The following is a 15,386-nucleotide window of genomic DNA, read 5'->3' as shown; positions in this document are numbered from 1 at the left end:
AATATCCTAGAGGGATAATGGAAAACATGCTAGTTAAAGTTGGTACTTTAGTATTCCCAGTAGATTTTGTTGTTTTAGACATGGAAGAAGATTCTCAAGTTCCTCTCATATTAGGAAGACCATTCTTAAACACGGCTAAAGCAATGATAGACGTGTTCGGTAAGAAACTGACCCTAAGTATAGAGGATGAGAGTGTTACCTTTTTAGTGGATAGAGCCATGCAACAACCACAATCTGCAGATGATACATGTTATTATATTCAAACTATAGATGCACATGCAGAATTATTAGAAGAATTTCCAGAATTACAAGGAACAGGAGAATGTTCTTTAGGAGAAGGTAATGAACCAATTGATGAAGCTGAAATGTTAGCTACACTTATAGCTAATGGATATGAACCAACAACAGAAGAAATTCAAATGCTAAAAGAAGAAGACAGATATCGATATAAATCATCGATAGAAGAACCTCCGAAATTAGAGTTAAAGCCACTTCCAAACCATTTGGAATACGCTTATTTACATGGTGAATCTGAATTACCTGTAATAATATCGTCTTCTCTTACTGAAAATGAGAAATCACAACTCATTTCTGTGTTGAAAGCTCATAAACCAGCCATTGCATGGAAGATTCATGATATTAAAGGAATAAGTCCTTCGTATTGCACACATAAAATCCTTATGGAAGAAGGTCATAAAACGTATGTGCAACGCCAACGAAGACTAAATCCTAATATGCAAGATGTAGTTAAGAAAGAGATTATTAAACTGCTAGATGCAGGTTTGATATATCCAATTTCTGATAGTCCATGGGTAAGCCCAGTTCAATGCGTGCCGAAGAAGGGTGGCATGACTGTCATTACAAATGAGAAAAATGAGCTTATTCCTACTAGGACTGTAACAGGATGGCGTGTATGTATTGATTATAGAAAATTAAATGACGCCACCAGAAAAGATCACTTTCCCTTACCTTTCATTGATCAAATGTTGGAAAGATTAGCCGGAAATAGTTACTATTGTTTTCTAGATGGATTTTCCGGATATTTTCAAATTCCAATAGCACCCGAGGATCAAGAGAAAACCACATTCACGTGCCCTTATGGTACTTTTGCTTACAAACGCATGCCATTTGGACTTTGTAACGCCCCTGCAACCTTTCAAAGGTGTATGATGGCGATTTTTCACGACATGATAGAAGAATGCATGGAAGTATTCATGGATGACTTTTCAGTCTTCGGTGATACATTTAAATCATGTCTAGTAAATCTGGAACGAATGCTAATTAGATGCGAAAAATCAAATCTAGTACTTAATTGGGAGAAATGCCATTTCATGGTTAAAGAAGGCATCGTTCTTGGACATAAAATTTCAAAAGAAGGAATTGAAGTGGATAGAGCTAAAGTAGATGTAATTGCTAAACTTCCACATCCCACCAATGTTAGAGGAGTTAGGAGTTTTCTAGGGCATGCCGGTTTTTACCGACGTTTCATAAAAGATTTTTCTAAAATTGCCACTCCTATGAATAAACTCCTAGAAAAGGATGCGCCATTCATCTTTTCAGATGAATGTATCAAATCTTTTAATATTCTTAAAGAAAAACTCACTAATGCGCCGATCATGATAACACCAAATTGGAATCTACCATTTGAACTAATGTGCGATGCAAGTGATTTTGCAATGGGAGCCGTTTTAGGACAAAGGATTGAAAAACGATTTCAACCTATATATTATGCTAGTAAGACATTACAAGGAGCACAAACGAACTATACAACTACTGAAAAAGAACTCCTTGCTATTGTCTTTGCTTTTGACAAATTTCGATCATATCTCGTTCTAGCAAAAACGGTGGTCTATACCGACCATTCTGCTCTTAGATACCTATTTTCAAAACAAGATGCTAAACCAAGATTAATCCGTTGGATCTTACTCTTACAAGAGTTTGATATTGAAATCCGAGATAAAAAGGGAGCAGAAAATCTCGCCGCTGATCATCTTTCTCGTCTTGAAAATCCCGAATTAGAAGTTCTGAATGAATCGGCCATACAAGACAACTTTCCTGATGAATATCTATTGAAGATAGATTATAAAGAAATCCCATGGTTTGCAGACTATGCAAACTACTTAGTTTGTGGATTCCTTGAAAAAGGATTATCGTACCAAAGACGAAAGAAATTCTTCAGTGATATAAAACACTATTTCTGGGAAGATCCACATCTGTTCAAAAGTTGTCCCGATGGAATAATACGCCGATGTGTATTTGGAGATGAAGCTAGTAAAATTTTAAACCATAGTCACACAGGACCAACAGGAGGGCATTATGGGCCTCAACTAACAGCAAGAAAAGTTTATGAAGCTGGATTCTATTGGCCTACAATTTACAAAGACGCACACCTTCTTTGCAAATCCTGTGATGCATGTCAAAGGGCCGGAAGAATAAGTCAACATGATGAAATGCCACAAAATGTCATCCAAGTATGTGAAGTATTTGACATTTGGGGTATTGACTTTATGGGTCCATTTCCAAAATCTCATAATAATCTATATATACTCGTAGCCATTGATTATGTATCTAAATGGGCGGAAGCACAAGCTCTCCCAACTAACGATGCATGAGTTGTAGTCAACTTTTTAAAACGTCTTTTTGCAAGGTTTGGAACACCGAAAGCTTTAATAAGTGATCGGGGTACTCATTTCTGTAACAATCAACTTGAGAAAGTTCTTAAAAGATATGGAGTAACTCATAAAATCTCCACCGCATATCATCCACAAACAAGTGGACAAGTTGAAAATACCAACCGAGCTTTAAAACGTATTCTAGAAAAAACCGTAGGATCAAATCCGAAGGAATGGTCCATTAAATTGGAGGATGCACTCTGGGCTTTTAGAACAGCCTACAAAACTCCAATTGGAACCACACCTTTTAGACTTGTTTATGGAAAAGCATGTCATCTTCCAGTAGAAATTGAACACAAAGCATTTTGGGCTTTGAAGACATGTAATCTTGATTTACATGAAGCCGGACGTCTACGATTAAGTCAACTAAACGAATTAGAAGAATTAAGACATGAAGCATACGAAAATTCGTTAATCTATAAAGAAAGAACGAAGAAATGGCATGATAAAAGAATCAGAAGTTCAAAAGAATTTAAAGAAGGAGACAGAGTTCTTCTTTTCAATTCACGATTCAAGCTATTTCCTGGAAAATTGAAATCAAGATGGTCTGGACCATTCATAGTCAAAAGAGTTTTCCCATACGGAACGATAGAATTGATAAATTCAAATGGGATTGAATTTAAAGTTAATGGTCACAGAGTTAAACATTACATACATGGTCCGATGGAAGTCGACAACGAAGTTAATCACAATTTCGACACCACAGCTAACTAAGTGTGGGGAGAATCAAGTCTTTAAAGGATAATATGTATTTCTGTTAGAGTTAGATTGTCTGTTTTCGTGTAGTTCTCGAAAATGGAACACGTATGGTCTTTCCCTAGCAGACCCTAAAGAACTAGTCTTCTCCCCCCATTCTGAATTTTTATTTTTTTAGGTTTTTACAAAATGAAGACTGCCTGTGAACTAAACCATGGTCTAATGCTACACGCTTTGATCACTAAAAGAAATAATGACATACTACCGAGCGAATTAGTATCAGTAATCAGAGAAAGAATGGAAGGAGTTAGAAAAGGATCCAGATGCGAAGATAATAAGTTACAATTTGGTAAAGGAAAATCAAAATCCGCAGCGAAAAGAAGAGCACGACACCTAGAACGATGTCACAAATGCGGAAAATGGTCACATGGAGGTAAATGTTCAAATAATCAAACCTATTCAAATACCGAATTTGTTACTTTATGCAGAGACGGACCGTTCATATGTTTAGAAGAAAAGACAATGAATGCTCGAGGTTACGCCTATGCAGCCATGGAAAACCAATTAAACCGACTATCTTATGAATATAATAGATCATATAACTAAGAAATCTATTTCACAGGTATGTCTGTACAGTTTTTATTTTTATTTTTATTTTTAACCTTTTGATAATAAACGCTAATTTGTTCGCTAAAAAGTATTAAATTGGTATTAAATAAAATTAGGTTTGGCGACCGAAATTATTGATATCCTTTAAAAATTTATTACATCACTGCGAAATTTAACGTTTATTCTTAAGGTATAAATATCTTTAATCAATCAACCCAAAATATTTCAAAAATTCGTCATGAGTTAAATTAGGTCTTGGAACCGAAATTACTTTACCGAAAAGAGGGGCACATATTTTTGATAATATTTGATTGATTAAAGTGGGATAAAAAGACAAAAAGATTTTTAAATTTATTTTTACCATATTTTTAAAATTAATATTTAAATCTTAAGTTAATATTGTAAACTTTGTAAAAACAATATATTTAAAATTATAAATATTTGAAAAATTAATATAAGTTTGATATGAATTTATGAATTTTTAAATTAAGTTTGGTGTGAATTTTTAAAATATAAATTTTTAAATTTATGAATTTTTAAATTAAGTTTGGTGTGAATTTTTAATTTTATATTTAAGTTGTGTGAATTTAAAAACAAAAATTTACTTTATCTCATTAAGTTAAGAATATGATTTTTAAAATTCGTCGTAAGTTGAAGACTAGGTCTTTGAACCGAAATTGCTTTACCCGAGGGAGGGACGAGAACTTTTATTATCATTATTTTTAATCTTTTTGATTTAAAGTATGTCAAAAAAAAAATTAAAAAAATCCAAAAATCTAAGCTTTTAAAACAATCGCTTGAAAATGACAAAATTTTAAAATTTTGTCGAGGGACAGACTAGGGCATCATCCCGAAACGACCTCGTCTTAAAAAGAAACAAAATTTTTAAATTTTATTAAATTTTATGTTTTAAAAGCTTAAGGTTTTATTAAAAAAAAAAAAAAAAAAAAAATTAAAAATACCTAGAAAATACCCCCATGCGACTCGCATGGGGGTAAGAGCTAAATCATGCGACTCGCATGACTTCCAAAAACTGGCCAGAATAGAAAAACCCAGCAATCTGTTCTCTGTCTTCAAAAAAACACACATACACAAACACGAAAATCTCTCAAAACTCTCTCAATTTTTCACCAAATTTCTTGCAAAACTTCACAACAATCATGCCTAGATTCAGTAGTCTAAACCCCTTCAGGAGAAAGGTAAAGATTTCACCCCTAATCTCTTTAAATTCGAATTTTTGTGTTCTTGAGCTAGAAAATTTATATTTTGATTTTGTTAAATTTAGGTGTAATTAGAGCTAAATTGTTGTTATATTATGCATGTATATCCTAGATAGAAGCTATTTAACATGAATTGAAGCTAAAAACTTCAAATTTTTAAGAATCTAGGGTTTGTGTTCTTGAGCAATTTGGGGCTTTTTGATATAAACAGGTTATGGCCGATTTTTGTCATGAATTGTTGCTAAATTAAGTAGTGTAACATGTTTAGGTAGTTAATTGATCCAAACTTTGAGCCTAAACATGTTTTTGAGAATTAAAGAGGACTTTTTAAGTCTAAAAATTCATGAACTTGGATAATTTGATATAAAGGCCATTTGAAACTTGTTTCATTGCTAGTAGTGATTATTTTGGCATGTTATTTAAGATAAATGCTTATGAACTTGATGTACATTTTTCGTATATGCTTATTTGACAAAGTGTAGACTTGACAAAAATATGAAAATGAGCACTAGTTTGATTTGAATGCCATGTAACAAGTGTTTAATTGCTATAATGATTATTGTTGACATGTTTAAGAGTTTAAATGTGATAAAACATTGTACACATTTTCGTATGTAAAAGTGTAGAATTGTTATTAAGAAAATGTGTATAAAATGTGTTATGAATTGAACATGTCATCATAATTGTTTCAAGTTATTATTTTGCTAACACTAATGCATATTTGGATGCACAATTTTTGTGTTTAATGTGTTTTACAGAGAGCCGATACTGGAGGTTCAGGAGCATCATCGTCCAGGCAACCAGAGCCCGAACCGAAAATGTTTCATGAACAAGAACAACATATGCAACAAGAAGAAGAAGAACAGGAGGAGCAACATATTCCATATCACGATCAAGATCAATTATTCATGAATCAGTTTCGTCAATTCGCTCCACATCAAAGGATTCTGAGCTTAGACATTAATGAAGATCAGTTACACCCAAATCTGAGATTTGATCGATGTTGGATAGAGTATCCAGATTATCAAAAGAATATGCACATTCTCTACTTTAAGGTTGTTGAAATGCCAAGGGCAATTGACTGGGTACCTTTGGAAACAGTTGACCTTGCCGAACCGATTCGGGAATTATTGGTGCAAAGGTATGGTAATTCTCAGTTTAACGATTGGATGCGCCTATTTTCCATTCGTAGAACCATATATAGGGAATGGTGTATAGAATTACTTAGTACTATTAAGTTAAACAGTGATGTTAGGAGGATAGATGATAGAAGCTTTATTAGATTTCTGTTAGGTGGACGAATGTACAGAATGTCCATGATAGATTTAGCTAGGGCCTTACAGATTTACACCCCTGCTGAACTTTTGAGCCCCGACTGTAATAGCCTGATTGCCCAAGGAGAAAGGGTAGATAGGGAATTTGATATTAACGCCATCTGGAGGCGTATGTCCCACTTTAATGAATTTCACGCCAGTGGAAATCATACATACTTAGATATAGACAGAGCTGAACTCCGGGTGATTCATAGATTCTTAGCAAACACAATTACACAAAGGGGAAGAAATAAGGAGAAATTGACCGTAAACGATTTGTTCTACCTCAAGTGTATTAGAGACCCGAGGAGTTTCGTTAACATTACCTATTGTGTTGGTTATTATCTCGCTAATGTAGTTTCGGGGATGAAATCGGGGAGTATTATAGGTGGTGGTATTTTCATTACTCTCATTGGAGAGTATTTAGGTGTAGATAAGCACCAAGGGGGTCCAATGAACGAAATAGAGGACGGAGGTGAAACTATAAGTTCAAACCTTTATCACGGTGCAAGGGTATTATTGATGAGACGTGGTCGGGTATATCGATACGAGGGACCTCAGCGACAGGTAGAAAGAGGTTCGGATGACGAGATGGAGGAGGCGAACAACATTATAGGAGTTGTTCGGGAGACTGCTCTTGATTTAGGCGTTCGTATGGAGGATGAATACATGACGAACTATGATAGGCATATGCAGTACGAGGCATGGCAACGTCGGAATGACTACGAGCATTCCCGGCAACGAAAGCATGGCCGATGGGATTATCATCAGCGCCAAATTATAAGCCAGTTGCAGCCTGGCGAGATGTATTATCCGACCCGACCCGCATACTATCCCGCACATCAGCCAGAAATGAGACCACCCTATGATTCATATGATTATGACGCAGCATACCAGTTCACCTATAATCAGCCATGGAACCCGGACGCGAACATGAATTGGGATCCATATCCTAATTTTCCTCCTAACCCACCTCCTGATCAGTAGAGATAAGTTGGTAATTTATATTTTTATTATTTTAAACACTTAACATTTTTATTACGTTTATGTAATGTTTGATATTCTTATTATTATTGTGTACTAATATTTTTCTTATAGTTTGAAAGTGGGATGCCAAAGTTCCATTTCAAATTGCATGTATGATTATATTTGTATTGTATGTATTCTCTTTTATGCACAAAACAGGGTAAAACAACGCGTTTTGAAAGACTGGCATTAAGTTCAGCAAAAGCAAGTAATTTTGACGACAATGATGAAAAATGTATGTGAAATAACAACAAGATGGAATGAACAAATGACGTGCACCATTTATCATTCAGCAAACAAACGCCAATATATTTGGAAACTTTGGTAAAAATTTAATCATTTTCACACAAATCACCCTCAATAATTTAAATTGTTACTGATTTCTTGCAAATGAGGGCATTGCAAGATCTTAAGTGTGGGAAGGGGTTAAATTCTTTCGAATTTTAAAATTTTTATATTAAACACTTGGTTACCATTAAAAATACTAGTAAATCAGTAGTTGTATTAGAATCTAGTGCTCTCTGATAAAAAAAGAACAGCCCTAGTCTTATATACTGACTACCCAATTCTAGTAAAATTTTTCAAAATTTTCAATTAAATGAATTCAAAATCATGTTTATACATATTTATGAACGATAAAACTAGGTTTTAACACCGAAATTATTGTTACCTCGGAAAGGACATAAATTGAGAAACAAACTAAAATGTTAAAATTCATTTAAAATGGAATAGAGGACGATAAAAAGGAAAATAAAAGCCAAGTGTGGGAAAATTTACCAAGTTATTTTAAACATATGTCACATATATCTGTAACAAATAACTGAAAATACTTTTGCTTTGGACTAAACTAAACTATTTTACCCAATGAAAGAAAAGAAGAGATGGATCTACATGATGAATCAATTCCATCATTAAAAGGAAGTAAAGTCTTCCGAAAAAGACACGCGCTTCTTGATTTAGGTCATGAAGTTGTCGTCCAGACCAGCTGTAGGTTGATGAAAAATCTAGAAAAGTCATCACTAAAATCAGCAGGAAATCCACGGACCTCAGCATTAAACAGGGTCGCCAAGTGGTCAGATTTATCCTAACCATGAGTAGGATTTATCTCGTACAATGGGGGGGCACCATGCAAATTAGCTGGATAAGACTAATGAATCAGATCCCCAGAAAGGATAATCTCCTTAAAGATTAAAAATCAGCTTTTAAGACTGATATTACTCAATCCTAGAGATTGACCTTAAAGATTGAGAATTCAAACTCATGGAATTCAATGATATCTAAACTCGAGCTTAAACGAGAAAATATTTTGATCAAAATTATAAACCGATTTGTTTTCTGAAAACCCTATTTTCAATGCGTTCATTACCATTGAACGTAAAATCCTAGGAATTCACCTGGAATTCATTAGGTCACCTGAACTAAATCGGGTGTCAACCGTAAGAACGGTGGTTGCATAGCATGGTCAAAGACAGGACCTTGTGCCAGACCGAAAAATTATAAGGGTGAGCTTTACTATTGCTCATACCAAGGATAGTAATTGCGTTCGACACGTTATAAGACCATAATCAAAAGCATGTCACGGGACATTGCCTTTAACAGTTGCTTGTTCAACGCTTTCCTTTACAACCGGACGGTAGTTTGCCAAAAGGTAATATACGGAACAAGTAAACTGGACGTGTTGCTTTCCAAATACAAGGTTAGCAAGTGGGTGACACAAAACCGCAAGTTTTGAGCTAAAATTTTCAAATCTGAAACCCACCAAACCCACAAAAATATTTTGCAAACACCGGTAAAGGGTTATTCCGGAAAACTTATCTAGGGTAAAAACTAGATTTAATTTTCAAAAGATCAAATGTTTTCATAAAGATCCAATTTCCTTAATGGATCTAAATTTTTATAGTCATGTGGGACTGTAAACCATATCGTTACTACCATTGTTTATATCGCCGTATAGAAATCACTGATGTACAAAGTGTGAAGAATAAAGAAGTGATTCTAGTATTTCAAGACGATATTGCTTGAGGACAAGCAACGCTCAAGTGTGGGAATATTTGATAATGCTAAAAAAGAACATATATTTCATAGCATTATTCCTTAAGAAAGACAAGATTTTAGTTGGTATTGTTCGATTTACAAGCGATATTCGTTTAAATTTTAAAAAGAGAAGATAAAAGGCAGATTCGACAAATTGAAGACAAAAAGGTCCAAAGAGCTAAAAAGTACAAGATACAATTAAAAAGGTTCAAAATATTGATGAGGAACGTCTCAAAATGACAAGAGTACAAGTTACAAGACGCAAAGTACGCGATTTAAAATAATACGCGAGGACGTCCGAAAATCCGGAACCGGGACCTGAGCCAAGAAGAAACGCCCGACGCAACGGACCAAAAATATCTAGTCTACTATGCACAAGAATATAATATAATATATATATAATTATATATAATTATATATTATATATATTATTATTATTATATTACGTCGGCAAGAAGAAAACAAATCAATTTGGCTGGATCCAGGGTGGCCATGCGACTCGCATGGCCAGAGGCACAAATCCATGCGAGTCGCATGGAGTGAAAATGTTGGTCAGGTCCTATATAAAGCCAGTTTTCTGCCGAGTTTGACACATAATTTTAATCTCTCTCAATATATACGATATATATATATATATAATTTATATTTTAATTTTAATTTTAATTATAATTCTAATAATAAGGGTATGTTAGCAAATGTTGTAAGGGTGTAAGTCGAAATTCTGTCCGTGTAACGCTACGCTATTTTTAATCATTGTAAGTTATGTTCAACCTTTTTATATTAATGTCTCGTAGCTAAGTTATTATTATGCTTATTTAAAACGAAGTAATCATGATGTTGGGCTAATTACTAAAATTGGGTAATTGGGCTTTGTACCATAATTGGGGTTTGGACAAAAGAACGACACTTGTGGAAATTAGACTATGGGCTATTAATGGGCTTTATATTTGTTTAACTAAATGAAAGTTTGTTAATGTTAATATAAAGATTTACAATTGGGCGTCCCTATAAATTACCATATACACTCGATCGGACACGATGGGCGGGGTATTTATATGTACGAATAATCGTTCATTTAACCGGACACAGGAATGGATTAATAGCCACTAGAATAATTAAAACAGGGGTGAAATTACATTCAAGGGTAATTGGTGTAATTGTTAACAAAGTAGTAAAACCTTGGTTTACACGCAGTCGATAACCTGGTGTATTCATTAAACAAAGTATTAAAACCTTGTTACAATTCGAATCCCCAATTAGTTGGAATATTTAACTTCGGGTATAAGAATAATTTGATGAGGACACTCGCACTTTATATTTATGACTGATGGACTGTTATGGACAAAAACCAGACGGACATATTGAATAATCCAGGACAAAGGACAATTAACCCATGGGCATAAAACTAAAATCAACACGTCAAACATCATGATTACGGAAGTTTAAATAAGCATAATTCTTTTATTTCATATTTAATTTCCTTTATTTTATATTTAATTGCACTTCTAATTATCGCACTTTTATTTTATTTTATCGCACTTTTAATTATCGTACTTTTTAATTATCGCAATTTTATTTTATCGCATTTTTATTATTCGCAATTTCATTATCGTTATTTACTTTACGCTTTAATTTTAGTCTTGTATTTATATTTTACATTAGGTTTTAACTGCGACTAAAGTTTTAAAATCGACAAACCGGTCATTAAACGGTAAAAACCCCCCTTTATAATAATAATATTACTTATATATATATTTGTATTTTTATAAAAGTAAACTAATATAGCGTTGAGCTTTGTTCAAAGATTTCCCTGTGGAACGAACCGGACTTACTAAAAACTACACTACTGTACGATTAGGTACACTGCCTATAAGTGTTGTAGCAAGGTTTAAGTATATCCATTCTATAAATAAATAAATATCTTGTGTAAAATTGTATCGTATTTAATAGTTTTTCCTAGTAAAATAATAACTATTTTATATACACCTCGCTTCGCATCATTAGTAAACTTTAAAGTTTACTTTCTTAAAGATCAAACTTTGGTTTGAATCTTTAAAGTATGAACGACCCATGAACTAGTTACTAGTTTACTTAGTTTATTTCTTCATATTATGCACTTTAATTTCATGTTTGTTGGTTGTTATTGGTCAAGTGTTACTAGTTAACTTTGATCTCATTAATCTTGAACTAAAAGTTAACTTTGAAAGTTCAAGAACACATAAGTAAGCTTTCTTTAACTATAACTTTGTACACTTATGTTAGATCTAGACTTTTGGGTCTAGGATCTTCAAGATCTAACTAAGAACTATGTTCTACAACTTAAGATCTTGATTTCATAAGTTCACTTTCAAGTTCGTAACTTATTATTAGTTTTAAAAGTTTATGTATGTGTTAGATCTAAGACTTTGATGTAACTTTGGTTCATCAAAACACTTGCAACACTTAAGTGAGTTGTGCTTCATGTCTTAAACTTACACTTGGGTTATTATGGTTAAACCTTGGTGAACATGATGCAAACACATCAACGAGTTGTATACTTGAAGCTATATGCATCAAGGATGAGAACCATGATAAGCATCGAGCACCAAGAACCACTGGAACCTACTGACCCTACTGTTCTACTGTTTCTGTGTCTGACCTGTACGATCTGGGCTACTGTAATTATGATTTTCAGATAGCTCTGTTCGAGTAGATAACTTTTCATATAGGACTCGTCTTAATCCGAGTTACGGTTTAGGATTTATGGCCCTCCGATCGTCACTATGTCCATTTAACGTTGTGCTGAAAATTCTGACCTACTCGCACTTAGACCTTCGCCATGGTTAAACGAAGACGAGTTTTCTTCTGTAATTTTTTTACCACAACTAAAGGACTCACATACAGAGCCATGGCCACTGGTCTCACCTTATTTCAGTAGGTATAGAGGCCGTGGTGACTGACCGAACTCAACCTTTGTTTTAAACTCTTTTCATGAACGAAACTTACTTTACACCTTTTGTTTGATGATGAATGATGATGACCCTTAAGACCTTATTTACATATTTTTAAACCTATTCGGACGATTTACTGACTTAGTACTATTTGACTTAGGTTGAGGACCCGTTTGGACAACCTTCATTACTTGCTTACTTTCCGAGTCATACTTTACCGCTACTTTATCATTGTGAGTTATAGCATTCCCTTTTTACTTTAAATTATTTTGGGAACTGAGAATACATGCGGATTTTATGTTTTACATACTAGGCACGAGTACTTAAACTTATATATGTGTGGGTTATACAATGGCATAATCATTCCCTTTAGCTCGGTAACGTTTAATCATTGGTTTTTGAACCGTGAACGCGAATCTTAGATATGGATCCATAAGTTTGACATCCCCACTCGGGCTAGTCGCGCTAGCATTTAATGAGTGTTTAATACTACGTAAACATACGCACTTGCCAAGTGTACTTTCAGGGGGTATAAACGTTAAGTTAGTTACCAAGTGCCCATGGTTAACATATACTTTATCATACTGTTTTGAAACGCTCTTTGTAGCACTGAAATCTCGTGGCCTACCTTACATACTGTTATACTTAAACTATAGCTCACCAACCTTTGTGTTGACGTTTTAAGCATGTTTTTCTCAGGTGCTTAAGGTTAGCTGCTTCCGCTGTGTACTAGTCTTGTTGTAGACACCCGCTGCTCTAGAGTTATCACCGCATGAACTGTTTATCTTGCATTCAAAACTTTAATACTTTTGAACTATGATTTGTAACGACCTAAGGGTCACGTACTATTATCTTTGCTTCCGTTCATAGAAGCATACTTTGGTTGTAAAACACTTGACGTTCGTTATGACGTCACCTTCTATCTTGAATGCAAACGTATTTTGAAATAGCATATAGTGTTTGACCTTGTATTGATCCTGTTGTTGATGATTCGTACACGATGGTTTTGTACGGGGCATCATAGAATTCCTCCTTAAACTCGTCCCACGATAACGCCATAAACGGTTCACCACCGACAAGATCAATCTTACCATCCAACCAATCCTTCGCCCTACCCCGCAACAAACTAGTAGCGAGTCTTGTTCTCTTCTCGGGAGGGCATTCAATAGTACGAAAACACCCTTCGACATCCGAGTTCAACGTTGTGCTAACCAAAGGATCCGGTTTCCGGTCATACATCGGAGGTTTAGTCCTCATGAAGATCTTATGACAACGCTCCATTTCACTACTACTCCGAGATTCGGAATACTTCCTATCCATTTCTTCTCGAAACGCACCCATTTGCTCCGCAATGGCGGCCACAACTCTAGCGTTAAACTCCTCGTCATTCGTCTCGATCTCGTTTCACGTCGTCATTCTAAAGAATGCAAAACGATTAATCCACGAACATATAAAACCACATGCACAACACCACCCCATCTTGCTCATCACTCGTCGTACATCACTTGTTAGACACGATTTGCACCCGTAATAAGGTTTGCAAGTCCTTATTACACACACACGCCGTATCAACTTGTTAGTACAACGACCGCCTCGCTCGATGATATAAACAACACAATCAAAATATTCTACGCGACATAAACACACGCAAGAATAATGTCACAATACAAGCCAATACCCTAGTTAGTTCACCTACACGCTAAGGCACTAACCAAGTTCCCATTCCGACCCGTACACCTACAAATCCCGCAACAATTAAGCACACACAAAAGTCTAAGTCTAGGCACCTATCTCAAGTCACCTAAATTCCTTAGACCATGCTCTGATACCACTTGTAACGACCCAACCTGTTATCCGAACAAAAACACGCCTTAAAAAAAATTTGTGGGACAGTACATCTGGACGGCGTCCAGCTATCTGGACGGCGTCCTTTGAAGGACTGGACGGCGTCCAAGCCTTTTGGACGGCGTCCAAATGAACTAAAAGATTCTGATCTGTTTTACATTTACACGCGAGCGGAAAACCCGCTTCCCGACACTTTCACACGAAAACACTTTCACAATATGTTATAATAATTAAAACTAAGAGTTTTCCACGATAAAACCGAGTTTTACGACACCGGGCCCGCATCGGCCGTTTTACGACTTTGGTACAAAATACAAGTTTTCGACCATATAAATTCTAACACAAAAACGAAGACCGAGCATGGTGATTGGGGATACGCTACCCAATCCTAATCAAATCCAAAAGCACGTCTTCTAAGCAACTACGCAAGTCCACTAGTTTCCACGCTTACCCGAGCCACCACATCCATGCAAATCTATAAAAATGTAAACAACGAGAGGGTAAGCTATTGTTTAGTGAGTGAGAATATACTACATACATATATATGCATAAAATGGACACGCCACTTAAGTAATCAAATAACGCATACCGGAGCATCCAAGCATAAAGGCAATCTAAGCTAAGCATACCGTACGATCACTAAGCAACAAGTTAAAATAACAACAAATATAAGTTCACCAACGACGCTGTGAACAACGCCAATAAGCTACACCCAGAGGGTTAGCTACATCACAACAATACGACAATATATAAACCAATATACAAACGTCCAAGGTTAACCCCTTAACCCAATTACCAAATGAAGATTGGCCGAACTACACGAGCCTTAGTAAATCCGCATCCACACGAGACTACTATCTTTAATATCACAACAACATCGAGGTTGGCCGAACTACACGAGCCTTAGTGAATCCGCAACCACACGAGATCACTACCTCAATAAGATGACCGAACTACACGAGTCATCATGAATCCGAACTACACGTGATCCACTTCTCCAATATCCAAACCCACGGTCACGGGATTATGAAATCCACCACA

The sequence above is a fragment of the Rutidosis leptorrhynchoides genome, chromosome 11 (genome assembly GCF_046630445.1).
Source record: "Rutidosis leptorrhynchoides isolate AG116_Rl617_1_P2 chromosome 11, CSIRO_AGI_Rlap_v1, whole genome shotgun sequence".
In the NCBI taxonomy this organism is placed as follows: Eukaryota; Viridiplantae; Streptophyta; class Magnoliopsida; order Asterales; family Asteraceae; genus Rutidosis; species Rutidosis leptorrhynchoides.
The sequence above is the reverse complement of the archived record's forward strand: the minus strand, read 5'-3'. Positions refer to the sequence as shown.